This window comes from Giraffa tippelskirchi, chromosome 11 (genome assembly GCF_054371585.1).
Source record: "Giraffa tippelskirchi isolate mGirTip1 chromosome 11, T2T-mGirTip1v1.2.pri, whole genome shotgun sequence".
Classification (NCBI taxonomy): Eukaryota; Metazoa; Chordata; class Mammalia; order Artiodactyla; family Giraffidae; genus Giraffa; species Giraffa tippelskirchi.
In genome coordinates, this window is record NC_137285.1 from 109,298,663 (window position 1) to 109,326,222 (window position 27,560).

Sequence of the window (27,560 nt, forward strand, 5' to 3'; positions counted from 1 at the left end):
AGGACTGCACAAAACCTGTTTATTGTACCCACTTCATTGAGAAGAAAACTGAGACTCAGAGGTGAAACAAGTTGCTCAGGGATAAGTAGTAGTAGATGACAGCACTCTGTGCCTGACTTCAAGAATGCTTCTTCCACTCTCTCATATCCTCAGGCCAAGGAGGATGGGGAGTGGCTAAGAGCACAGACACTGGGGTCCTGTCTCCCAGATTCAAATCCTGGCTCCTCTGCTTATGAGCCATGCAGCCTTGTATATGAATGACTTAACCTCTCTGTGTCTTTTTTAAAAAATTATTTTAATTGAAAGATAATTACTTTACAATATTGTGATGGTTTTTGCCAAACATCGTTGTGAATCAGCCATAGGTACAATGTGTCCCCTCCAGCCTGAACCCCCCTCCCACCTCCCTTCCCACCCTATCCCTCCAGGTTGTCACAGTGCGCTGACCTTGGGTGCCCTGTGTCACATGTCAAACTCATACTGGTTCTCTCTTTTACGTATTATAATGTGTATGTTTCAATGCTTTTCTCTCAAATCATCCCACCCTCCCCTTCTCCCTCTGAGTCTAAAAAATCTGTTCTTTATGTCTTTGTCTCCTTTGCTGTCCTGCACGTAGGATTGTTGGTACCATCTTTCTAGATCCCATATATGTGTGTTAATATATGGTATTTATCTTCTTTTTGACTTACTTCACTCTGTATGGTAGGCTCTACATTCATCCACATTTTTAGAACTGACTCAAATGCATTCATTTTTATAGCTGAGTAATATTCCATTGTGTATATGTACCACAACTTCCTTATCCATTTATCTGCTGGTAGACATCTAGGTTGCTTCCATGTCCTGGCTATTGTAAATAGTGCTGCAGGGAACGCTGGGGTACATGTGTGTCTTTTTCAATTCTGGTTTCCTCAGGGTACTCTCTGTGTCTTGACTGCCTCACCTGGAAGATCATATTATTGACCTCATAGTGTTGTTATATAAAGTGCTGACAGTGCCTGACACAAAAATAAAGGTTCAGTAAATGTTAGCTGGTGTTGGTGTTGCTTTTATTATATATTGAGAATATAATTTAAGGAAGTAATATTAAGATGACTGTAAGAAGGTTGAAGCTCATGGTAGGAATTCCAGAAAGTGGAGAGAGAAGTGTCTCCCTCACCTAGGGTGTCAGGGTCCAGGATCTCAGCAGAGTGAGATCAGAATGGATTTGTAAGCTGCAGCCTAGGCACACTGATCTGGGGGATCTCGAAACCTCAACACCCCTGGAAAGAGTGCCAGCCCAGCTTTGCTCCATGTCAGGGTTCTGCTGTTCACCGTCCCAGACAGGGACTGGGGCCCTGCGTGTTCCAGCCGGAGAGAAGCCCCACAGTAGCCACATTAGCTTCTTAAAGTGAAAGTGTTAGTCGCTCAGTCATGTTCGACCCTTTGCGACCCTATGGAACTGTAGCCCATCAGGCTCCTCTGTCCATGGAATTCTCCAGTCAAGAACACTGGAGTGGGTAGCCATTCCCTTGTCCAGGGGATCTTCCTGACCCAGGGATCAAACTGGAGTCTCCCGCATTGCAGGCAGATTCTTTACCGTCTGAGCCACTGGGGAAGCCCATAAAGTCAAAGTGTCAATGATTCAGCTGCTACTTCATTTGCCTCCGGATTTCTTTGTTCCTCCTTCTTTTGCAGTTTGCTTTGGTTCTTTCCTTAGTTTTCCAATGAAGTTTCTCTTGACCTAGGCTGTGTTTGCCACAAGGTTGCCCCCATAGCTAGAGAGGATGGTGAGGCAGGGCAGGATCCCATATTAGACAAAGGACGAGCCTTTGGAGCTGAGCGTAGGCAAACTCAGTGACAGGAAGGAAGAGCAGAAGCCACTGGCCGTGGCCGGCCTGGCCCCTCTCTAGCTGTGTGCCTTGCACAGTCGTTCTTCCTCACTGAGCCTGAGTCCTCATCTGTAAAACCAGCATCACAATACACAGCCCTAAAATTATTTTTCCAAATGGCAGAGGTGTGTCAGGTGCCTGCCCAGTGCCTGTCACAGCATAGGTGCTCCGCAGGTGAACTTGGCAGGTTCACGAGTTCAACTGCTTGCTTGCTTCCTTCCTTCCTTTTCACCCAGGATTCCCCTCCACATTCTGATGAAGCTGGCCAGCTCCCCTTCGTGGGCATAGGTGAGGTCAGCAGGGGTGAGGTGAGGGCATGTGGCCGCCACTTGCTCAAAGGATCCCTGGCTGCCAGGGGCAGGCGTCCCAGGCCCAGCTCTGTCTTCAGGGCCCTCACCTCTGTGTCTGGCTGAATTGGCTCCAGCTGTTTCCCTTCCGCTTGGGAGCGGCTTATTTTGGCTTGAATGGGCAATTTGTTTGCCTTTTCTCCTGATGTGCGGTTGTTCAGCCTCCCCTTCCTGCAGAGAAGAAAGAGCTGACTGCATTTCCTCTCTCCCACTCCATGCAGGCCCTTAGAAGGGATTTTATTGGGAGCCCTTTCCTGGAGCACTCACGCATGCCAGACAGGCATTGTTAAAGTGTTCGATATTTGGCAGCAAAGTGTAGTGCCGCCTCCTCCAAGCAAAAGCAGCTCTTTTACCAAACTGGAACTATAATCTGTGCAAGGATCTTTTATTTTTTATTATTTTCCTTTCACTGATGATTTCCAACTGTTGAACCTTTGTGCTTTTCTAATATGTGTGGCAGAACAGCTGATCGGCATGGCCTGAGACCCATCAAGTGGGGTCACGTAGGAATTGAATCGAGAGAGCTAACTTATTTTGACACTGGCTGTAGATCTGAGAGGCAGTACCTCCAAACCCCAGGGCCTTGTAGAGATCTTCGAGGCAAGGACAGACTCGGATGGTCCTGTGCACAATGGGATGGGCAGAGTGGAAATGCTTTACTTATTTTGTCCCATTTAATCCTCATACCCAACTGATGCATGGTTGTTAACCCCGCTTTCTAGATGAGGGAATCTGAAGCTTAGGTTGAGCCGTTTGCACTGCCAGGTCATCTGGTCAGGAGGAATCTGTGTGTCAAGTCTTTAACCCAGGCCTCTAACTCCAGAGTCTGTGGTCTCCTTCCTGCTGCTGCCTTCCTGCAGACCATGACAGTCTAGCCTGTTTTTAAGGCCACCAGATAAGATTATTTCATCTCTTCATTTCAATATTTAGTTCTCCTTCATGTTGGCAAGTTCTGTATATTTAGATTATATGCAATCTGGTTCAGATTAAGTTCTCTGCATAATAACTAGGTAAAATTGTGACATTGATGACATTGTGTTGTTATCACACTTCCCTCTTTAACTTCTGAGATTCCCATCCCTTTTAGGATTCTTCTTCTGGTGTCCCTTCTCTTTAAAATTTTCTTTTACTTATTTAATTTGTGAATAATTAATACATGTACATTATTTAAAACTTAAAAAGCACAAAAAGATTTAAAATGAAAAACTTTCCTCCTGCTTTACCTCCCATCTATCCAGTGCCCCAAAACCCTTCTACTACATGTGCAACTAATGCTATTATTAGTTTCTTCATATCCTTCTAGTTGGTTTTTGCATACATAAGTGAATGCTAAGATTTATTTTTATCTTCTCTTTTACATAAATTGTAGTATACTTTACATGCTTTTTAGTGTCTGATTTTTTCTTTCAGTAATTGATCTGGGAGATCTTTTCATATCAGTATGAAAGCCTTTCTAGGGACTTCCCTGGTGATCCAGTGGTTAAGAATTTGCCTTGCAATGCAGGAGACGTCTCTGCAATCCCTGGTCAGGGAACTAAGATCCCACAGGCTATGGGGCAACTAAGCCCTTGTACCACAACTACTGAGCCCACGTGCCACAACTGGAGAGTTTGTGCACCACAATGAAGATGCAAAACAGTCAAATTAAATTAATTAATTTTTAAAAAGCCTTTCTAGTTCATTATTACCACTACATAATATTCCAGTATACCTATGTACCATGATTTATTTAACCAGTGCCCTGTTGATGGAGATTTAGGCGATTTCCTGTCTTTTGCTTATTACAAGTTGTGGCGTAGTGAATTACCTTGTATATATATATATATATATGTTATTTCATGTTTAGGTGAGTATAGCAGTAGGATAAATTCCTAGAAGTAAAATTATTGTGTTAAAGAGTATTTATTATTTTGCAAGATACTGCAAAAATTGGCTTCCGTAGGAATTGTACCATTTTCCACTCTTATCGGCAGTGTATGAGAGTGCCTGCTTCTGCAGCCTCCCTAATAGTGTGTTAGGAAACTTGGGGATTTTTGTCAATTTAATAGGTGAAAAACTACTCAGGGTGGTTTTGGCTTACCTCACTTTTTCAACTGAAGTACAGTACGTAAACAGTACATAGGTATACCACATCCTGGTAACCAATGATGTGGAGCACTTTTATATATGCTTATAGGCCACGTGCATAGCTTCTTTTTGTCTAGCATGAAGACTTTGCTCGTTGTTTTAAAGTGGGTTTTGTCTCTGCTTTTCTTAACAATTTGTAGAGATCCTTTATCTTATGAATTCAGTTTCTTTGTAGGATATATATATATTGTGAACATTGCCTGGGCAGTGACTTTCTCTTTTGTTCTTTTAATGTAAACAGTGATGATATTTATCTTTTGATAAATATCAATAGATATTCTTAATTTTAATGAAGTCTAGCTAATCAATCTTTTCTTTAATTATTTGAGGTATTTGGGTCCTACTTAAAACACTTTGCCTATTTCAAGGTCATCAAAATGAAAATATCCATCCATGTTCTCTCCTTTTTTTTTCTTTTTGGCTGTGCTGCACAACAGGCAGGATCTTAATTCCCTGACGAGGGATCAAACACCTACTGCCTGCAAAGTAGTCTTGTACATGAACTGTGTTGTACATCTTAATAGACCTGCACTGTCTATACTTGCTTTGCATGCAGTAGGTGCTTGTTGCATGCAGTAGGTGGAAATACATGCCTCCTGCAGGAGAAGTGCTGAGTCTTAACCACTGGACCACCGGGGAAGTTCTCCTTTGTCCTTTTCAGCAATTGAGTTGATAATCTTCTGCTAATAAGTTTCTAGGAGCTCTTTTTATATTAGAAAGATTAGGCCTTTGTCTGTGGTTTGAATTGCTTATGTATTTTCCTAGATTTTTGCCTTTTGCTTTTGATGTTTTTATTTTGTCCTGTTTTTATCATGCAATTTTTCTTCTTTCACTGTAGATGAAATTTACCAGTCTTTACCTAGAGTTCTGGTTGCCTTTAGAATATGGCTTCTGGATTTTGAGTTAGAGAATCCCTCCCCACCCCAGAGTATAAAGGACTTTCCTCATATTTTATTCTGTTACTTTATGGTTTTATAGTCTACATGTGAATCTTTGATCTATTTGGAATTTGTCCTGATATACGTCAGGGGCAGATTCAACTTCATTATTTTTCCAGATGGCTACTCAATTGTCTCAACACTGTTTATTGAATTCACTTTTTTTGGCTGCCTTCCTGGGTCCTGTCACTACCAGTATAGCTCTCAGGCATAATGAGAAGCAATGACTTAACCCAAGATTGCCCAACTAATGAGTGGCAGAACTGGGGCCAGTACTTGGGTCCAGCTCCTATTGCTTAGACAGGGCTTGTGGCTGACTCTTAAGGAACTTCCTAAGTGATTATGATCTCCCAGGCTGTTTGCTAAGTGGAGGGGGCCTGCTAAAGGCAGAGCAGCCTCTTTTGCTTCGTTTCTTAGGTCCTGAGTGCTCTGTCCTAGGTCTCACTTTTCTTAGCTTTGAAGGTGATATACTTGTTGCCTCTATCACACCACTTGAGGCACCTTATTTTCTTCCCTGCCAGGCCAGAATGTGGTCAGATTTGCATTCAAGAGAAATGTTTCATGATTAATCAGAGATATTTTTGCAGACTATTGGTTATCATTTGAGTCACATTTCTGTTGAGTCATTTGTTTTCAAGGCATAGCCTCACATCACGAAAAATGCCTCCTTAGCTGTCCATAAAAGTGGAATTTTTTTTCACTATTACTCCTGAAGAAGCAATGTTTGTGTCACTCCACAGGAGTCATTCCACATGAGACCACAGGTGAAGGTGCCAGGTTGCCAAGGAGGCTCACAGACTTGCTAAATTACTCATCTCTATGCCAGCCTTTTTGGGCACGAGATTGGCCACCATGTTTTGGCTTAATATTCCGATCCTTTTAGAGTTGCTTACAGTGTAGCAAAACCTGTAATTGTGTCCCACTGCCCTTGTTTGCAAATACTCAAGAGGCCTGTGGCCTTGCAAAAGTAAGTCTTACTAAGGTGAATTCAAAGTAAAAAAAAAATACAGAGTTAGCGTAAGATAGAGATAGCCTTCTGCAATAGAAGGGCTGAGCTTTGGTCCCAGCTCTGTCTGCCACTAAGCTCTGTCTGGGCAAGTACCCTTCCTTTCTGGACCTTAGGATCCCCTCTGGAAAATATTTCTGAAGTCTGCTTCATTGCTCAAGTCTGTCTTCATGTGCATGAACTGTGTTGTACATCTTAATAGACCTGCATTGTCTATACTTGCTTTGCATGCAGTAGGTGTTTGTATATTTATACTTGCTTTGCATGCAGTAGGTGTTTGTATATTTGTTAAATGCTGAATGAATATTACATACAGTATTTCCCTTATCCCTTCCCATCAGCTTGCTAGTGACTGATAATGTGCCCTGTAGCATTCTGGGTGCTGAGACGGAATACAGCAAGTGGTCTTAGCTTATGGAGCTCACATTTAATGGGAAAGGGAGCTACGTTAGGCCTGGCACATGATATGTACCTAATAAATACTGAAGGAACACATGAATGAGTGCAGAGCAGAGAGTGATAACACTTAGAAGAAAGAGTGAAGAGGGAGGAATGAGTAATTTTGGAAATCCTCATGGCAGAGGGGGTTCCTGAGTGGAGGAAGGGTAAAGGGCATTCTGAGGGATCAACACGAGCAGAGGGAAGGCAGGCTTTAAAGTGTGAATTATGGTTGAGAGACAAGTGGTCCACCAGCACGACTGCAGAGGGTCAGCTAAGGCCATGTCTCTAGGGGCATTAACTTTACTATATAGACAGTGTGGCTCCATTAAGCATTATTTAGGAAGACACTCAGAAGTTGATGGTTGCAGCAGCAGACTTTTTTTCTTTTAATAATGCTTTTTTATAGAGCAAAAGAGAATTGACAGTAACAGGTACCTACTATATGTAGGTGCCACTCTGAGCATTTTGCTTACATCATTTTATTAGGTGATCTAAATGAAGAAATTATTTGCCCAAAGTCACACAGTAATTCAGAGGCTGAGCCCAGGATGCCAGCCCCCAAGTCCTGACTCTGCATGGCACCACCACATGTCTTTGGAGACAGAGCATCGGCAGCTTTTGAGGTGAGTTCTGAGGCCCCCACCCTTGTCACACTGACCTGGCAGCCCTGGCATCAGGAGTCCTTGACCCGGCTCACTTCTGGGTAGTCTCTGTGTGCATTCACACCCGAGGGACCACATCCGCCATTGCCCTCTGCTGCAGCACCTCTCAGGTTTTCAGCAAACGCAGCCCAGAAGTAGAAATTAGACCTGCTTCCTTTGATGTCTTAATGTTTGAGTCTCTCCTAGGGGTTGCTACATGAACTCAGCTGTACTTAAAAAAAAAAGGTCAAGATTTCAGTAATTCAGTTTTAAGGGGAAGGGAAGGGGAAATAAGGCCCTAGGAAGCCAAAGCAGGAGTTTATCAACTCTCAAATATTTATGGAACATATGCAGTTTTTTTTTCTTTAAAATAATTTTTATTTTATTGAAGTATAGTTGATTTACAATGTTGTGTTTGTTTCTGCCTTACAGCAGAGTGATTCAGTTATACATATACATACATTCTTTTTTATATTCTTTTTCATATATGCAGTTTTATACAATATGAATTTATTCTTTACATCAACCATAAAGTAGGTACCATTATTATACCTGTTTCAAGATAGAGAAACTAAATCATTCACTCAAGGAGAAGAGCATTGTCCTGGGCACTCTACAGTATATGGGTCTGGGTATCCAAAGTGGTGGATTCCTAATTAGTGAGTGATATTCTCCCAAAATATTCAGCAATAAATCGATAAGGGCCATAAAGGGAATCTCTTGTGACTGCCAGAAGGCTCCAGCCTCAGCCTGTCCCCATGAAAGCATAGCAGAGTGTTCCACTTTCTGTGATATCAGAAAACTGGGAGGGTTTATATATACAAAGGATAATAAGATCAGAATCTAGCAAGGGCAGATATGTGAGCTGAAGTCAATGAAATTACACTTAATTGGGCATAAATGTAAGAGGAGGGCTAATGGTAGACATAGGGTGTTGACTGTTTCGATGATTCCTGGTCAGCTTGCACTAGTGAAACAGACCAGGGGGCAGGCAGTCAGAGCAGCAGAAATGTTGGCAGAGGGGCGAGGATGAGCTCATGGGCTGTACTGCCTTTACACTTCCCTTGTCAGTGGAACTGGCAGTGGAGCATCCTGAAAACAACAAGTGAAAGGGGTCTAGTCTGTGGGTAGGGGCAAGGGGGTAGTTTTATGTGTCAGGTTGCAGCATCACCTCTGTGTGCCCACCCTGCATGTTAACCTTGATCCACTCCAGGGAGAGCCCCCACAGTGCAGGTATACTTGGAAATATTCATTCTGTAGAATTAAAGTGGGTGGGAGCCAAAGGACCCCAGAAGCCATTTATTCCCACTTCTCATCTATGAATGAGATACCCAAGTCTTGGAGCGGGCAGTGATAGGGCCCAGTTGTGAGCTGTCAGGGAGGAGGCCCAGGCTGACTGAGAAAGCAGATCTTCCACCACTTAGTCCAGAACCCTTTGCTTCAAACTACGTGTTCTCAGAAACTGATACCATCCAAATCTAAGACTTCCCATCCCCTGGGGAAGATTTCTCTTTAATCTGGACCTTTATAGGCTATTTAGATGCTTTTATTAATCTTCTGTTTCTTTGTGACTTTAAGTAATTTGCTTGCCCTTTAGGAGCTATAATTGCACAACTATAGAAATAAAGATAGGGACTTCCCTGGTGGTCCAGTGGCTAAGACTCTGTGCTCCCAATACAGGAAGTCCAGGTTTGATTCCTAATCGGGGAAATAGATCCCATAAGCCACAACTAAGAGTTTTTATGCTGCAACGAAGGTTGTGTGAGCCACAACTAAGACCCAACACAGCCAAAATAATAAATAAATATTAAAAAAAATAAAGATAATAATCTGGTTCCCCCTTCTTGCTCATAAAGCCTTCCTGGTGGTGTAAAAAGTATAAGTCTGATTAGAAAGAAAAAGTAATCATTTTGAATAAAAAGCAAGATAGAATATCATAGTTTGAATAAATATTGTTTTATACACCTCAAATTAATTTGATGTGATTTAGGGGGGACACTAAGTCCACGAAAGTCACCTGACTAGGCTTCAGATATCAGCCCTGCCATTTTCTAGCTCTGTTCCTTTGAGTACATTCCAACCTCCCCGAGCCTCCTTTTTCCGTTGTGGATAAAGAGAATGAGAATACTTAAATGTTATTATGACAGTTAAACAGGACGATATATGTAAAGGACCTAGTATATGACACCAACAGCACGTGAAGATTTCCACAGCTCCACATCCTGCCCAAACCAGGACTGATCCAGCTAGCAATTTTCACTAGTCTAGTAGGTTCTATCCAAGTAAGGATTTTGTTTCAGAGACAGGAACCCTCTGCTGGATCAACCAGAGAAACAGACCCAGTAAGAGACATATGTTAAGAGATTTAATGCACAGAATCTGCTTACACAACAGTGGAGGATGGAGAGGCAAGTCTGAAACCCAAAGGGAAAATCTTCAGGAAGGGCAAGCCGTTGCTCCAGCAATAGGCAGAACTTCTGCCTCAGGGAAACCCCGGTTCTCTTAGGATTTTCAACTGACTGGCTCAGGCCCACCCAGATTATCTAGAATAATCTCTATTACATAAAATCAGCTAATTATAGAGGTTAATCACAACTACAAAATACCTTCACATCAAATACTTAGATTGGTATTTGATTGAATAACTGGGTACAGATTGACACACAGAACCAACCATCACAGGGTCCAACTTGTATTTTAAGAAAATCATTCTGGGCATTGGAGGAAGGCTGAGCTGAAGGTGAGAGAAGCTGGAAGATGAATAGAGAAACTAGCACATAACATCAAGGGAAGGTATTTAAGTAGTGGTAGCTGAGGTAGAAAGTCAGAAGCAATTGAAAAGGCCAGGCTCAGCTTGTTGGGACTAAGTGATCTGGTACGAACAGGGTTGAGAAAAGAAGGAGAAGAATGGGCAGGATCAGGGATGATACTGAGTTTTCTGCTGGGTAGACTGGGTAGATGTGTTATCATTGACCGGTGAGGGATATACATAGAGAGAAAAGAGTAGGCTTAAGCAAGCTGATGGCTTTATTTATTTTTTTTAACATAACCAAGTGTGAGATGGGCTTCTCAGGTGGCTCATGATAAAGAATCTGCCTGCCAATGCCAGAGATGCAGGTTTGATCCCTGGGTTAGAAAGATTCCCTGGAGGAGGAAATGGCAACTGACTCCAGTATTCTTGCTGGGATAATTCCATGTACAGAGGAGCCCAGTGGGCTATAGACCATTGGGTTGCAAAGGGTCAGACACGACTGAGTGTGCACGGATATCATACACAACTGTGAGATGCCTGTGAAACACCCAAATAGATGTACCTGGTAGGAGATTGGCATGAAGACTTTTAGCTCTTTAGAGAGGTCAGAGAGTTTCTGTAAAGAAAGCTTGGTGAAGCAGATCCACATAAGTAGTTTTTCCTTCATGTACAATGGATAATGTTTCTGCTAAGTGGCTATAGGGTATGCTGTCGTGGTGCTTTTGATAATGTTACATCAGTGTGACCATTCTGTGATCATTCCTGCTGTTGCAGTGATTTAGCCCAGGGCAGAGACTGCTTTCTTGGCCAACTGTTGCAGGGGCCTACCTGGATGCCATTGTGAGAGTTAGATCCTCAGTAGGAGCCATACCTGCGGAAACTGTCTTCTGAAGAAAGTCCGGGATGGGGTCACTAATTTCTGGGGAGTGACCTGAAAGCATATAGAGAAAGCATGGTTAACTGCCATGTGGCAGCTCAGTGCCCGCCCAGAGCAAAGCTAGCCCAGGCAGGCTGCCTGGGAAGAAGCAAGCCCCCTTGGCTCTCTCAGTTTCCAGCCCCAGACCTCCTCTGATGGGTCTGGAGATAATGGATGGAGGGCTGTGCACTGGGAGGTATGGTAACAAGGGAAAGAAGAAGGAATGAACACTCACTGAGCACCTCCCATGTGCCACGCAGTGTGCTGGGCACCTTCAAAATGATGGTGGTGAAAATGGTCACAGCTAACACCAAGATTTGCCTTGGTGTAGATGGCATGTATGGTTTATTTTCTCGTATTTAATTGTCACAGCAATCATATAAGATGGGTACTATCATGAACCACATTTTACAAGAGAGATGAATTGACTTGCCCAAGTTCATATGAAGGTGGGATTTGAAAAAAACGTTCTGATTCTCAAGGCCAGAGTTTCAGCTTCTGTGCTGCCTCTGCCCGATACTGACACAGCCACTCTCCCCTCCCTGGTCCTGTCATTCAGGGCAACAAAACCACAGGGTTCTTCCTCCTACAGTTCTTACAGATTTCTGTCTTCACAACTTTAAGGAGCCAGATGAGTTGGAGGAAGCACTTGGTGGGGATTAGGACACTTAGGTTCCTATCCCAGCCTCTGTCTGACTTTGAACCTTAGACCTTAACTTTTTGTTAGGGTTCATCATCTGTAAAATGGAGATACTAACATCTGAGGGTCCAATGCAGAACTTGCTAGGGAAGTATTTTTGTAAACTTTGGCGGTTATTCCTTTGCAGCTGTACCTACTGCCCTGCTTTTCAGAAGATCCTCTTGCCTATTACCTTCCCCGACCCTGACTCTGTTCATCCTTTATTATGATTTATGACAGTTTTATCATGTAAAGGTCTCTGATAATCATGCCTTGAGGCAGGAGGCCACTAAAATTCTTATTTAAATAATCTCAATTCCCTGACTCAGCTGGAGGGGGCAGGGAGGTGTAGCAGATTTAGCAGCTGCTGAAGCTATAACCAAGAGGAGTCTTCTCGTCAGTCACAGGAGTGAATCATTCAAATGGCTGCATTGCTGAGTCCTTTCCTAAGGCAAGCTGGATGGCAGTGTTGCTTTCCTCACTCACTAAGCCTAAAATGAAGCTCAGCTTCTTACTTTGAAATGTACCCAGGCATAGGTATTTGAAAGAGGATGGGTTCTGGAGCCAGCATTGTCACCTATTAGCTAAGTGACCTTGAGCAAGTCCTATTGCCCAACTGGGCCTCAGTTTCCTCATCTATAAAATGGGAGTGAAAATACCTGCTTCACAGGGTCATTGTACAGCTCAGATGAGACCGTGGGTGTGAGGGGCCCAGCATCTATACCACTTGCTCATTAGATTCTCAGTGATTCTTCCTGTCCTCAGTCTCTGAACTGTGGGAACCAGCACCTTGGGGAGGTTGATTTCATGAGGGGTGAAACGATCTGGTTTCTAGAGTGCAAAGGCAGAGGGCTCAGTAATAGACATTGGAATCACAGTTCTATTTTTAGTTACATCCTGCCTAAGGTTTGAGAATGTGGTGTCTTCCTCATGTGTCTCTTCCTCCTTTTCAGTGTAAGCAGCAGAGGATCAGGGTGAGGAGGCTGCTGCCCAGCTTCCCCTGTCTTCACAGTCCATCTTTCTCCCCATTGGAGTCTACCATCAGCTTCAAGGAAATCCGTGCTGATTCTTGGACATGAGTGTTTTACTTTAGTCTTGCTTCCCCTGTCTTCACAGTCCATCTTTCTCCCCATTGGAATCTACCATCAGCTTCAAGGAAATCCGTGCTGATTCTTGGACATGAGTGTTTTACTTTAGTCTTCAGTCTTCTAGTCTTTACTCTAGGTTCTCTCACCACCAAACCAGCCTTCAACTTAAAACTGTGGAGGAATTTCACCCATCAGTCCTGCCCGTGTCCACAGTGTGGCTGATTTCCTGAATTTGGGGAGCACAGCAGTACATGTTTTTCCAGCAGGGCTTGTCCTAACAATGCACAATGCCCCCCAAAGCCCCCCTAGTCTCAGAGCTCTAGAGAGCCTCCTAGGTCTCACGTGACATAGAAGAGGAGTGCAGACCACTGGGCAACCAGGAGGCACGTAAGAGTAATAGTAAAAGCAAATGTTTCATGTCTTCGTTGCAGCACGTCTCTGGTGGGCAGGAATATGGTTTAGTGGCTGAGAGCACAGGGTTTCAAATCAAAGAGACCAGGGTTTGAATCCTAGCTCTGCAACTTAACACTGTGTGACCTAAGACAAATTAGTGAACTCCTCTGAGTGCAGGTCACTGTTTCTGTCAACTGGAGATAATAGTCCCCATCCCACAGAGATGTGAAGACAAGAATACCTGCAGAGCCTCAGCACAGGCCAGGGACACAGTACGCATGTCATGCAAAGTGACTGTGGCATCGGTTTTATAGCAGAGGAAACAGCCGCCCAGGGAGGTTAACTCATTTGTCTAAGATAGGCATTATCCCTATTTGATGTAAAAGGAAATGAGGCTGAGAGGTCAAGAATCTGGCCCAAGATTATACAACTGCTAAGCAGCCGAGTCTGAACCTTAAACCAGGTCTCCTGATACTTTACCAGAAGCCTCTGAAAAGCTGGAATAAATACCCCAAAGTCATTTATAACTGGTCCCATGGTGGTGGAGTTCCAGCCCAACCGTCCTTCTGCTGAACCCCTCTTCCTAGACATGGACTGCTGGTGATAGATGTGCGTGGGTGCACACACACGTTTGTATGCAAATACATACATCTAAAATGACAGAGTAGGAAATTGTCCTGGGAGACCATGATTCCCCACTGCTCTGGGGTGCAGTGTTTTGGTTAATGAATTTTCTCCGAGTATTAACCCCTTGGCTTCAGTCATTGTTGAGGATGATTTTGAAATGCATTGCAGCCATCCACTTTCTGATGCTATTGATAGAAGAGGCTGTCTAGTGAGCGTAATTAAATCCTCCTTAAATGACAGAGAATCTTGGCAGGGTCTCCAGGCATCATCACAATGGCCAGCCATGATGTTCAGGACTCTAATAGCAATCTGTGCATCTGTGTAGGTCTGCTACACTCATTGTATTATTTAATCATGGCAGCAGCCCTGGGCGTGTTGGGTGGGAGTGAGGGGCAGAATGGGGACATAATTATCTCCATCTCACACATGAGCAAACTAGGGCTCAGTGGGAAGGCCTCATCAGGGACCATCTAGCTTGAGATTAGCAGAGTTAGAACTGAAGTGACATTTGTCAAGACAGTGCAGTAAAGCAGAAAAAAAAAAAAAAAAAAACCACAGATTTTTTGAATCAGACATACCTGGGTTTAAATCTCAGTTTTGACACTTACTAATGTTATTGACCTTGAGCAAGTTACTCAGTCTCTCTGGTCCCAACATTTCTCATCTGTAAAAACAGGGAGAATAATAGTGCCCTTGCTGAAATTATTTTAAGGTTATTCCAAGTGTGTAATGCATATAAAGTAGCTGGTATTGTGCCTGGTCAGAGTAGGTCCTTAGCACATTTTGTTGTTGTTTAGTCGCTAAGTCGTGTCTGACTCCTTTGCAACCCCATGAACTATAGCCTGCCAGACTCCTCTGCCCATGGGATTCTCCAGGCAGGAATACTGGAGTGGGTTGCCATTTCCTTCTCCAACCTTAGCACATGGAAACATTCTGTCCAGCACTCTTTCTATTCTACCAAGATGTCTGTTGGTGTGATATGGAAGGTCAGAGGGAATGGACTGACCCATCTTTGAGCCCATCAAACTCTAGAAGTGCCTTTTTGAAGTAAATATATTCTCATTAGCTTTAGGAGGGTGGGGTTTTTTGTTTTATCTCTTTCTAATAACAGAGGCCTTCAAGATTTTTATTCATAGGTAAACTTAGATAATTTTACCATCAATACAAGAGGTACTGCAAAGCAGTATAGTATCATATACGAATGTTATTGATAGTAAATGCTCATAGTCTGGAAATGCTTTTTGGATCATGTAGGTCTGTCTTTTAAAATATGCATAGAATTTGACTAGGAGAACAGGAGACATTTCATGTAGGGTCAAAGGTAAGAAGGTAAGACAGTGTAAGATATGCTTAACTTGACTGGAGCAGAAACTATACTATATGGGGAGCATACATGATAAGGTTGGGGAGAAAAGCTCATATGTAGAGGCTCACATGTGCATATAAATACACACATGTTACTTTCATCTCCTACCCATATACATTGCTAATCTAAAGTGCTTAGGTGGAAGTGATCAGAGACTCTGGCTGAATAGATCTTACTGCCCTCTTTGATCTGTAGGAAGACAATGTATATAAAGAAAGAACCCTGGGCCTGCGATTAGGAGACTCCAGAATTGCTCTAGGTTCCACTGCTATTCAACAGTGTGACTTGGAAGAGACATGTAACCTCCCTGGGCTTTACCTCCTCATTTATAAAAAAAATGGGCCACTTTTGGAAAATCCTTTGAAACTATTTATCAAGAGCCTTGAAGATGTCCGTTCACTTTCATTGACTCATATCCTCAAACTGTCTCCTAAGGAAAGATCTTAAATGTGGAAGAAAAAATCATTATGATTAAAGATGTTGATCCTAGTGTTTCATAATCTAGTAAAATTAGAAGTTGCTTAAACATCCAGCAATTGGGATTAGATAAATTTATGACCCATCTACTCGACTAATTTGCTGTGTTTACTAAGAATAATAGCCCTGGACACATAAACAGGAAAACCAAAAGGCATATATGAAATACTAGGAAAATCATACTCCCTGACGTAGGCAAAATTCTTGATTTCCTTTGGGATTCTTCACAATCTGGCCCCAGGCATTCATACCAGCATCTCTGTGCCACCACTATTTACCATATAGGGTAACATCACTTTGGTGACCCTAGGACGTTTTGTTAACAAACGCCTTTCTCCTTTGTGTGTGTTTGCATGTCCTGAGATGCGCCTCTCTCCCTTGTCCAGCAGATGAACACCTGTTCTCCTCCCAGTCCAGCTTTCTCTTTCCCCGACTTCCTAGGGAGAATCAGTTGCCCCCTCATCTCTGGTCTGGTGCGCTGCATAAGGGGCCCCTCACCCCGGGGCATCGGGTTGGTCTTCTGTGTCTGTTTCTGTCGTCTGCCTCCATGCATAGCCTGGACATCTCTTGAGAGTCAAAACTGCGTTATGGCCAAATTCTCTGTACTTAGAAGAGGGCCTGGCGTTTAATGGGCATGCAATACGTATTGATTATTGTTCACTTCTTACTTTTACTTTTTGTTTTTCCATGTTTTCTGCATATTTTGTAATGACCTTGCATTATGCTCATAATGGAAGGGGAAAAAAAAACAATAATCCACTTATTTCTAAGGAGGTGACTGGCCTAATTCAAAGATTCTCAAACCTGGCAGTGCTTCAGAATCACTAGGAAAGCTTATTAAAATGCAAATTCCCACACCCTAGACAAGCTTCCTGAACCCAGTCTTCAAGGCTAAGACTTGGAATCAGTATTGTTAACAAGCCACTTGGTTATTGTGATGCTTAGTCATGGGTGGGACCCCTTGACCTAAGTTCCTCTAAGGTGCTTTTAGCCTAGATTCTTTCTCCTTCTTGGAGGGCCTCCTGTCCCTTGCTACGCCTGCTGCGAGTGGTGTCAGCATGAAGGCACTGTGGAGCAACAGGGCAGACAACTGGAATAACTGTGATAACTGCTATGAGCACCTGTTCTGGGCCAATGGCTGCTTTTTTAAAAAATCTGTACAACAATGCTTTAAGATCAGTTTCATTATCTCCATTTTTATGTATGTGGAAACTGAGGGAAAGAGGAATTAAGTGTCTGCAAGTGTTAGTGACTCTGTCATGTCTGACTCTTTGCGAACCCATGGACTGTAGCCTGCTAGGCTCCTCTGTCCATGGCATTCTCCAGGCAAGAATACTGGAGTGGGTTACTAGTCCCTTCTTCAGGGATTGAACCTGGGTCTCCTGCATTGCAGGCAGATTCTTACCATTTGAGCCACCAGAGAAGCCCAGTGGGTTGCCATGCCCTCCTCCAGGGGATCTTCCCAACCCAGGGGTTGAACCCATATCTCTTGCATTGCAGGCAGATTCTTTACCAGCTGAGCTACCTGGGAAGCCAAGTGTCTGGCCCAGGGTTAAAGAACAAGAAGGCAGTGGAGCTCCTATTTGAATTCAGTTCATTCAGACATCAAAGCCCAGGAACCAGAACCTCGCTTCTGGCCCCTTCTCTGCCTCCACTGAAGGTGTCCTGGCAGGGCCAGGTGTAGCCTGCTGTGTGCGGAGAGGCCGGGTGCAGTGGGGTGGGCCCTGGAGCCCCTGTCCTCTGTGCAGACGTGTGGGATTAGCAGACTTGGGCAGCCATGCGCCACAGAAGCGGGGGCTCCTGCTCACCAAATGTGCTCTGACACCCACCCACCTGCCTACCGGGCGCAGTGAAGCAGCGGAATTCAATTTGCGGCAGTGACCTAAGAGGGGCTATTTTTAGTAAGAAAGTAGGTCAGGGGCTGCAGCGGTGCTGCCTGAGAAACGAGCAGCCTCCCCTCTCACCAGGAGGCTTGTTCATCTCTCACACAGCCGGTGTGGAGGTGCGGAAGGCTGACCCGACATCCTCACATGACCGCAGTCGTCACTGTGGAGCAACTCCAGGGAAAACACACACACACATCTAAAACAGAGGTTCTTGTCTGGCTTTTTGCCTAGGGTCCTGGCCCCAGGCTTCCTCAGGAGGTTACAGTCCCTTCAGGGAACATGACGGGAGGCTCTTATACTGTGTTCCCACTACATACCAGCTACTGTTCTGGGTTTGACATATTATCATTTAATCCTTGCAAATACCACTGCAAAGTAGGTATTATTATCCGCATTATACAGATGTGGAAACTGAGTCACAGAGAAGTTGAGATTTACTCAAGATCACAGAGCTCATGTGTAGTGGACCCAGATTTTGAATCCCATGTCAGATTTCAAAGCTGATGACCAAATGACCAGTCCATCAAACAATGCTGGAGGTGATGTTTTTTTTAATTACCACTCTACTTCTGCCCCGTTTTATTTGGCACTTCAGAGAAAACAGCGCAGAGATGGCTATCTCTAGCTGGATTTACCTGAGTCAGACAAACAACTCCTTCCAGGACAGGAAAGGTACACCGACCTCTTCCTTAGAGAGGAGAAAGCACATTTCTCCATGCTGCTGCCCAATCATCAAAGCCAGCAGCTGCCAAAACAAACCAGCCACCTGATTTCCCTGAGCCTGGGGTGTCTCAAAATGCTCTGTCCCGCTTGCTCTGCCACATATTAACTGCAGATCTGTGGCAAATTGCAGGGCGCTCATTGGCGATGCACAGGCAGACGCGAGCTTGTTAACAGAATGCAGTAATTGACACATCGTGATTCATTATGCACAGCACGGAGGACTCGAGCAGAAGCCCACTTTGTGGCCAGCCGCCGCTGGCACCGCCAGCCTTGAGAATCTGTTCCTGGCTCTGTTCTGGCTCTCCAGCTGGAGAGCATGGTACCTTCAGGGCCAGAAGCAGTCGGAGTCTCCCACCTTATTCTGCTCCCTCCCTCCAAGCAAGCGGTGAGGATGTTTCCTCTGCCCTTAGGCTGCACCATCTCGGAGGGAGGGTCATTTGTTCATTCATTTATTCAACATGTATTTTTGAAAATGTGCCAGGCAGGCATGTCACAGAGAACAAAACAGACAGTTCTGCCCTCACCGAACTTGCCATCCCTCTCTGGGCTTTCTTTTACTTGTCATCAAATCGGTAGGAAAGAGAGAAATGGATTGCTCAATCTCTTCTAGTGCTAAGATTTCAGAATCTGTGATCCTGGATTATAAACATTTATTATTGAATCCTAGTGTCAATCTTATTCATTCGTATCCAATACCAAAGGGGGGAAAAATGAAAATCTAGAATTTCAGAATCAGAAATTGGATCAGAATCAGAAGTCAGAAATGAGAACCATGGACACAAGCTAGTTCAATTTCTTCACTTACAGATGAGAAAAATGTGAGAGAGAAAAAAGAGCGTGACTTGGCCGAGGGGCAGAGCAGGCTGGGGAGGCCAGTGCCAGGTGAACCCAAACCTCACTTCCAGCCTTTCCGAGGCTGCCTCCTCTCTCAGCACTGCTAATGAGCCTCTCCTCAGAACCGTTTCTACATCCAGCTCCTTGAATGCTGAGCTTTGTAGAGTCTCTCCTTCCTACATCTCTGACCCCTGCTTCTGGGCTGTCTTACCAGTCTTGGAGCCTTCAGCCTGCAAGTGGAAGAGGAAAGATCAGCTCTGCCTCAGAGGTGGCTAATCTGGTAGGCGAGCCTTAGAAGGTGAATAGAATTGGAATTCCTTTCGCCAAGACAACCAGGAAGGTGGCCAAGAAGGAGAGGAAGAAGAGCAGGTAGAGTTTGCTCCGAGTTCTCAAACAGGCAGATACAGGCAAATGACAGTGAACCTGAAAGAGAGGGTAGCTGATGGAGGTGGCTGGTGAGCAGCTCACTGGAGCCCCACAGAGGGGCCAGCCTAACCTCATGCTGCAGAGCCCCTCTGTATCTCTGACCTTTGCCTGAGTCCTCCATTTAGCCCCATGGAAAGAACCTCAAGCTGGGATGAAGAGAAAATCTTTCGGATGATCTAGTAGAGCAGGGGGATTGAGTTCAGTGCAGAGAAGTCAGCATCAGGAGGCTCAACACTTTTCAGTGACTAGAGACATCACTCCGGGTAGAGGAAGACGCTGTGAGTAGACAAGGCTTTAGCCAGCTCCCAAAGTACCTGTTTGTGGCTTTCCCCTTCTCTCCTTCACAGTCTGGGAACCAGTATATTGAAGTACTTGATTAATTCATAAAGTTTTCTGTCCTACCATGCTCCCCTGGGATGGAGGAGGTCAGAGGTAGGAGGTAGGTCAGACGTAGGTCAGAGGCAATTGGAGGGTGAGAATATTGTTGATTATGAAAACCTACATCCATTTTGTGTATCTTTGTACAGCTTTAGTCTCCTAAATTGATTGGTGTTATTTTCCACACTGTACTTTTGTAGAATATAGTTTTCCAATAGGCACATAAATCATCCTTAAAGCAGTACTTACTCCATGTCCATAAAATATGTCATATGTTCACTTAAAAAAATGCATCTATCATGCTCAAAAATAAATCATTCTGAAGTTTTGAAAAATGATTTTCAAGTCATTTGACTGAGAGCTGGAAACATGAGTCTGAAACATTGACTCTTGTGTGTCCTTAGACTGGTCACTTTCCATTTCTGTCCCTCAGCTCTCAAACCTGCAGAATGAAGGGGATGGATTAGTGTAGTTTTGCACACCTAGCCTGTGAACTGGTGCTCTTGACTCACTTAGGATAATTACTACATATTCAGATTACTGGGCCCAATTGCCCATCTGTAGAACTAGGAATTGAGTGCTTGGAAATTTTTACTTCTAGCAATCCTCCAGGTGATGCCAGGTCGTGCAGCCAGGTTTGAAATAGTTATCTTCCAAGAACCCCATTGGTTCTGTTTTAGAATCCTCTGCCTTCTCTTTCTTGCTCAGTTTTCCTGATTTTCTCCTATCTTTTTTTTTCCCTAGAGAGCTCCCCTCACTAGACTGTGAACCTCTCAGGAGCAGGGGCCACATCTTGCCTACCTCTGTATCCCTGGAGTTCAGCACAGTTCCTGGCACACAGGATGTGCTTAGTGAGCAGAAGAAGGAAATGAATGGGTTTCCATGGCTTTGCTACCATTTGTGCACATCCAAGTAGTTTCCATAATTTTTCCTATAGACTCAATCATTTTACATCTTCTGATTTGGTAAGAACAGAGATTTCAGAAACTCACAAAAATGGAAGTGAATCTTAGTTCCACCACTTACTGTATAGTAATTTATTCCAAGTCATTTAATCTCTTTAAACTGCAGATTCCTTGATTGTACTATAAGGATAATGGCACCTGTTGCTACAGATCATTGTAAGGATTAACTTACTACTAATGCATGAGAATATACATGTGAAAGTGCTTGACATTCAGTAGGAACTCAAATGCTTTGGTTGCTTTCTTCCTTTACATGGTAAGTGACAGGAAAAGGAGGGAAGGAGACTCAGAAGAATGGATCATCCCCAAGCCACCTACTGAGGATGAAGTATGGCCCTTCGTCATCCCCTGGCTTCACAGGACCCTGAGGCTCTGACTGAAGCCCAGGCAGCTTGGTGGCCCCCTACTTGCTCTGTCCCGAGCACACCAATATTCGGACTTAGAATCTCCTGACTCCAAATGCAGTGTATTCTCTCTATTACTCTGCTATAGGGAGGTAGCAAAAAAAATTCAAGGAACTGTTATAGGTTCGGGTCCCTCATGCAGGCCCAATGTCTGGGGCATGCAGTGGGAAACCCAAGTTTATTTAGAGAGGAGAGTTTCCAGGGTCAAAGATCTTTGGGTTGGTTCAGTTAGCACATCAGCTCCCCTCTCTACAGACTCTGTGTTGGAACTGCCACAGCATGCTGCTTTCCATTAAAATCTTTTTCAAGCTAGATCTAGCTATTTCAGCCCCAGAAGGAAAGCTGGATTATTCTCTGAGAAAAATGGTTAGCGGTTATCCTCCCCATAATACCTCCAACATCACAATAGCAGCAACAGCCATCCTTTACCAAGTGCCTCCTGTGCTGAGTCTTCCTGACATCACTTTGAGTAGGTGTCATTAGCTCCATTTTATAGGGGAGCAGGTTGTCATTAAGAATGTAGACTTCAGAGTTAGACCAAGATTCAAATTCTGGCTCCACCGTGTTTTAGCCAACCCTCTCTGAGTCTCAGTTTCTTCGTCAGCAAATAGGGTTAGTAATGTATACATTATAGTTGTTGTTCAGTCGCTCAGTACTGCACCTTATAGTATCAATACTATTAATATGAGGACTGTGTGATTATCACTTTCATGGTACTTGACATAGTGCCTAGCACATGGTAAGGAAATCCTCCATCAGTGTTGGTGTTGTTCAGTCATTCAGTTATGTCTGACTCTTTGCTACCCCATGGACTGCAGCACGCCAGACTTCCCTGTCCTTCACCATTTCCTGGAGCCTGCTCAAACTCATATCCATCAAGTCAGTGATGCCATCCAGCAGTCTCATCCTCTGTTGCTCCCTTTTCCTCCTGCCCTCAATCTTTCCCAGCATCAGGGTCTTTTCCAGTGACCCTGGAAAAGGGTCTCTTCGCATCAGGTGGCCAAGGATTGGCGCTTCAGCTTCAGCATCAGTCCTTCCAATGAATATTCAGGGTTGAATTCCTTTGGGATTGACTGGTTTGATCTCCTTGCAGACCAAGGGACTCACAAGAGTCTTCTCCAGTACCACAGTTTGAAAGCATCAATTCTTCAGTGCTCAGCCTTCTTTATGGTCCAACTCTCACATCCGTACATGGAAAAACCATATTTTTGACAGTGTGGACTTTTGTCAGCAAAGTGATATCTCTGCTTTTTAATATGCTGTCTAGGTTTGTCATAGTTTTCCTTCCAAGGAGCAAGCGTCTTTTAATTTCATGGCTGTAGTCACCATCTGCAGTGATTTTGGAGCCCATCAGTGTATGGTGATGACCCATGACAATGATGGTAACAGTGGTGTGATCTCTTGATCTATAGAAGGTTGGCCATCATAGGAGATACTAGAGGTATGAGGAGAGATGGCAAAACCCCAAGAAGTTCCTAAGATAAGCTCAGGAGAACCTCAGAAATGGTGTTGGAAGGAACCTGGTATGATTGGTTGGAAAAAAATCAGAGAAGAGCTGCATTTTATTCATTCAGTGTGTTTTTATCGACTACCTACTCTGTGTTGGACCTTGTGCTAAAACCTGGAGATGCAATGATGATAAAACAGATATGATTTCTGCCTTCAAGAAGCTTGCAGTCTCATGGGGGTATCAGACACTATTAAAATACTTACACTAGGATAATTATTAAAATAGTTATAAAATTGCAAACTAGGGTAAATGATATGAGATAAAGGGACAGGTTGCCATGAGAACATATAACAGAGGTCCTGACCTACTTCAGGTGATTAGGGATAGTTTCACAGAGAAAGTAACATCTGAGCTGAGAGTTGAAGGATCACTTGTTTATTAGGTGAGGGAGTGAGTAAAGTGAGGGAAAGCTATCTAAGCATATGGACCAATATGGCCCCTAAGGTGACAGGCAGCTTAGTGCTTTCAGAGAACTGAGGAAATCAGTGGGACCTGAGTATAGAGAATGGGGAAGAATGTGAGGCTAGAAAGACAGATCAAGGCCTCGCTGATCTGCCTTTTATTCCCTCTAAGAGCTTGGAGGCCATTGAAGGATTTGAAGCAGAGGCTGATGTATGTGTGTGTTGCACACATGGGGAGCAATATGAACAATTGGCATTTATAAGAGATCTTTTGGCAGTGGTCTTGAGAATGGGTGGGAGGTTACAACAGTGCCTGGGGGAAACCAGGATGTTTTGCATTAGTCCCAGAAAGAAAGAATGCTGGATCGGCCTGAGTGGTGACATCAGAGGGCTTTGAGATATTTAGGAAGTAAAATTGGCAGGACTTCGTGATAGACCTATGAGGAAAGAGAAAGTATGTAGGACAACTCCCAGGTTTCTGCATATACAAATGCATTATGGCCCTGCCATTCTAATCTTAAACAAACAAACAAAAACAGGCAGAAAAAAAATAAAACTAGATTTGGGTAGGAAGACCTTGATCTGATTTTGAGCGCGCTACATTTGAGGTGCCTTTTAGATATCCAGATGTAGAGGATCCATGCCGAGGGCTAGGCTGCCAATGGTAGGACACACTGACGTTGGAACGCCTTTGGGTGCTCTGGCCCAGATCCAGCCTCTCTGGGGCTCAGGCTTGTTTAGTCCAGTTGGTCTGAGGACTCATGAATTTGCTTCTCACCCTTCATAGTTCTGGTTCTTTAACTGAATAACCTTAAAAGGGGTGTCATGAGAGAATTCAGCCTAAGGGAGGGGTGTGAACAGTCTAGGGAGAGAGGCAGCTTCCCGAGGGGAAAAAATTCAGGCAGTGATGCATGTTATCATAGGTGTTTTTCCTCCAAATCTGTGGTTGAGATGTGTTTATTTCCTTATTCATTTATTAACTAAAGTATTTCCTATTAATATATACCTTTAATATGGCAGGCATGATGCCAAGTCAGAAAGGACCCTTGGTTCTTTGGGAAATGTCATCTCCAGAAACTTCCTGGCATTGCTTTTCTTGTGATCAGAAAGAAACCACACAGAATACTGTCCTTTCTCTGAACACTGAATCTCCAGGATGTTGCCTGCTGACTTTTATCAAGGGGACACGTCCTTGACTTCAGAGAGTTGGTTTGTCAGAGGGGCTCCCTCTGCAGCTGAGACCCCCCCCCCCCCGCCAGTCTGTCTCTGGGCCTCTCCTCTCTCGCAGAAGCTTCCTGCGACAGGATCTGCATCAATGCCAGTTCTTCACTTTAAAAGGGGCACAGCTGGACAGCCTGAGCTCCACCTCCCACGCCTAAGCCTGGGCCATGTGTTCTAGTTTGTTGTCCAAGAGCATCTTTCTGTGTCCAGGTGAGGGTGAGAGAAGTGACAGCACCGGTTTTGTGCCCTCATCTGAAATGGCCGAGGAAGTGGGACTGGCCGGCGGTGGGGAGAGAGGAGTGACTCATCCAGCCACGGCACCATGTGATAGGGTCTGTGAATGCCCATGTGCTCTAAGAACATTTGCCTTGTAAAAATCTAAACTCACGAGCCACATGAATTCAGGGCGGTGATTACCATCCTGAAAGGGAGCATAGTGTCCTTGCAGGAATCCTCTAGTATATTTAACATGCCGTACAGTGAGGGAGCCCAGGTAGCGCTAGTGGTAAGGAATCTGCCTGCCAATGCAGGAGACACAAGAAACGTGGGTTCGATCCAGAAGAGCTCCTGGAGGAGGGAATGACAACTCACTCCAGTGTTCTTGCCTGGAAAATCCCATGGACAGAAGAGCCTGGTGGGCTACAGTCCATGGGACCTCAGAGAGTTGGATGTGACTGAGCTCACATACAGAGTGAGAGAGGGGGAAAACTGTGCCATTTAAGCACTCAGGGGAAGTTGACACAACTGGAGTGGATGGTGAGCCCATGTTTGGGGAGATCTTGCTGCAGGAATGACCATGTGTCAGGTGGGGCTGAGCCACTCCTTCCCAGGCTGGCATGGTAGACTGAGAATTTCATCTCTAAGATTCTCTGAGTTTTGGCTTTGCCTCTCATCTTGAAAAGTAAGTCTGCCTTGGGCAAGTCTGCCAAGTGGAAGTGTCCTTGAAGTCAGAAGTTGTTCCGTTGCTAAGTCATGTTTGACTCTTTGCGACCCCACGAACTGCAGCATGCCAGGCTTCCCTGTCCTTCACTATCTCCCATAGTTTGCTCAAACTCATGTCCATCGAGTTGGTGATGTCATCCAACCATCTCATCCTCTCTCGCCTCCTTCTCCTCCTGTCCTCAATCTCTCCCAGCATCAGAGTCTTTTCCAATGAGTCGGCTCTTTGCATCAGATAGCCAAAGGGTTGGCGCTTCAGTTTCAGCATCAATCCTTCCAGTGAATGTTCAGGGTTGGATTCCTTTAGGATTGACTGGTTGGATCTCCTTGCAGTCCAAGGGACATTCAAAAGCCTTCTCCAGCACGACAATTTGAAAGCATCAATTCTTTGGCACTCAACCTTCTTTATGGTCCAACTCTCACATCCATACATGACTACTGGAAAAACCATAGCTGTGACTATATGGACCTTTGTCAGCAAATTGATGTCTCTGCTTTTTAATATGGTGTCTAGATTTCTCATAGCTTTCCTTTCAAGGAGCAAGCATCTTTTAATTTCATGGCTACAGTCACTGTCTGCAGTGATTTGGGAGCCCAAGAAAATAAAGTCCATCGCTGTTTCCACTTTTTCCCCATCTATTTTCCATGAAGTGATGGGACCGGATGCCATGAGCTTCATTTTTTGAATGTTGAGTTTTAAGCCAGTTTTTTTTTTCATGCTTCTCTTTCATCTTCATCAAAAGCCTCTTTAGTTCTTCTTCTTTACTTTTTGCCATTAGAGTGGTATCATCTGCCTATCTGAGGTCGTAGATGTTTCTCCAAGCAATCTTGTTTTCAGCTTGTAATTCATCCAGCCCAGCATTTCGCACGATGTACTCTGCATATAAGTTAAATAAGCAGGGTAACAGTATACAGCTTTGATGTACTCCTTTCCCAATTTGGAACAAGTCTGTTGTTCCACGTCCCATTCTAACTGTTGCTTCTTGACCTGCATACAGGTTTCTCAGGAGGCAAGTAAGGTGGTCTGGTATTCCCATCTCTTTAAGAATTTTCCACAGTTTGTTGTTATCCACACAAAGGCTTTAGCATAGTCAGTGAAGCAGAAGTATATGTTGTTTTGGAATATCCTTGTTTTTTCTATGATCAATGAATGTTGGCAATTTGATCTCTGGTTCGTCTGCCTTTTCTAAATCCAGCTTGTACATCTGGAAGATCTCAGTTCACTGTTAAAGCCTAGCTTGAAGGATTTTGAGCATTACCTTACTAGCATGTGAAATGAGTGCAATTGTAGGGTAGTTTGAGCATTCTTTGGCATTGCCTTTCTTTGGGATTGGAAAAAAAACTGACCTTTTCCAATCAGGAGGACCACAGCTCAATCCCAGCTCTATGTCTCCTAACTGTGTGACTTGGGTGAGCCTCTGTCTGAACCTCCTTCTCCTGGTCTGTAAAACCAGATCCATAATACTTTGCAGAGTTTTGTGTGTATGGGGGTGAATTAAGTTAAGCCTAGCAGCTAGCACCACAGGATATAAAACAGGGAGAAGCTTTGAGGAGCCCCCGCTCAGCCGCTTCCCATCGTCTGTCAACTCTGGCGTGTGCGCATGGCTTGGGTCTGCACGCTCTGCTCAGACAGAACGTTCGTTGCTCCCCAGAGCACAAATGCAGGGCATGTGTCAGCTCACTGGCAGCCTGCTGTGGCCCGGGACACACTGTCCTGTTTCTGCCTGAGGAGACATGGGCTCAACAAGCAGTTAGCCCACCCGGCTTAAGTTTCCCTAGAAAGCTCGGTCCTCATTACAGAGAAATCCTTTCGGGTTCGGAGGGTGGCGTGTTGCTGCAATCTGACCCCTGTAAGAATTCTGGCTATGTCCCCTTCTCATGCCAGCTCTCTCCTAAAGCTGATTTTATGAGGAGTTATTTTCCTAACATGTTGGGTAAAATCCCAGTGCGTGTTTCTGATGGCATCTTAGGAGGATCACACTGTTTTTATTTTCCAGGGGAGCGTTAGCAAAATATGGACTAGCCTTTGGATAGAGCTAGCACAGTCACTGTCAACTCGAGGCCACTTGCTGCCTGCAAAATCCTTGGTGTCCTCAGCACGACTCTGGCTTCATCTATGAGCATCTAACGCATGTGAATCATGCCAGCCCGAAGACACTTGTCCCGGTTCAGGGTGCCCCTCCCAGTCATCTCAGTTTCCATCT

General features: G+C 44.4%; 1 protein-coding gene across 9 annotated transcripts in view; it reads left to right on the forward strand.

Moving 5' to 3' along the window:
* SERGEF (secretion regulating guanine nucleotide exchange factor) overlaps positions 1-27,560 on the forward strand; it is a 243,957-nt gene that overhangs the window by 156,740 nt on the left and 59,657 nt on the right. Inside the window, exon 11 of one of the 9 annotated variants that reach the window (XR_014068796.1) lies at positions 7,217-7,353. The exons of the other annotated variants lie outside the window; for them this stretch is intronic. The gene's annotated coding sequence lies outside the window, so the exon portion shown is untranslated. The remainder of the gene's footprint in view (positions 1-7,216; positions 7,354-27,560) is intronic. 9 annotated transcript variants of the gene reach the window in all.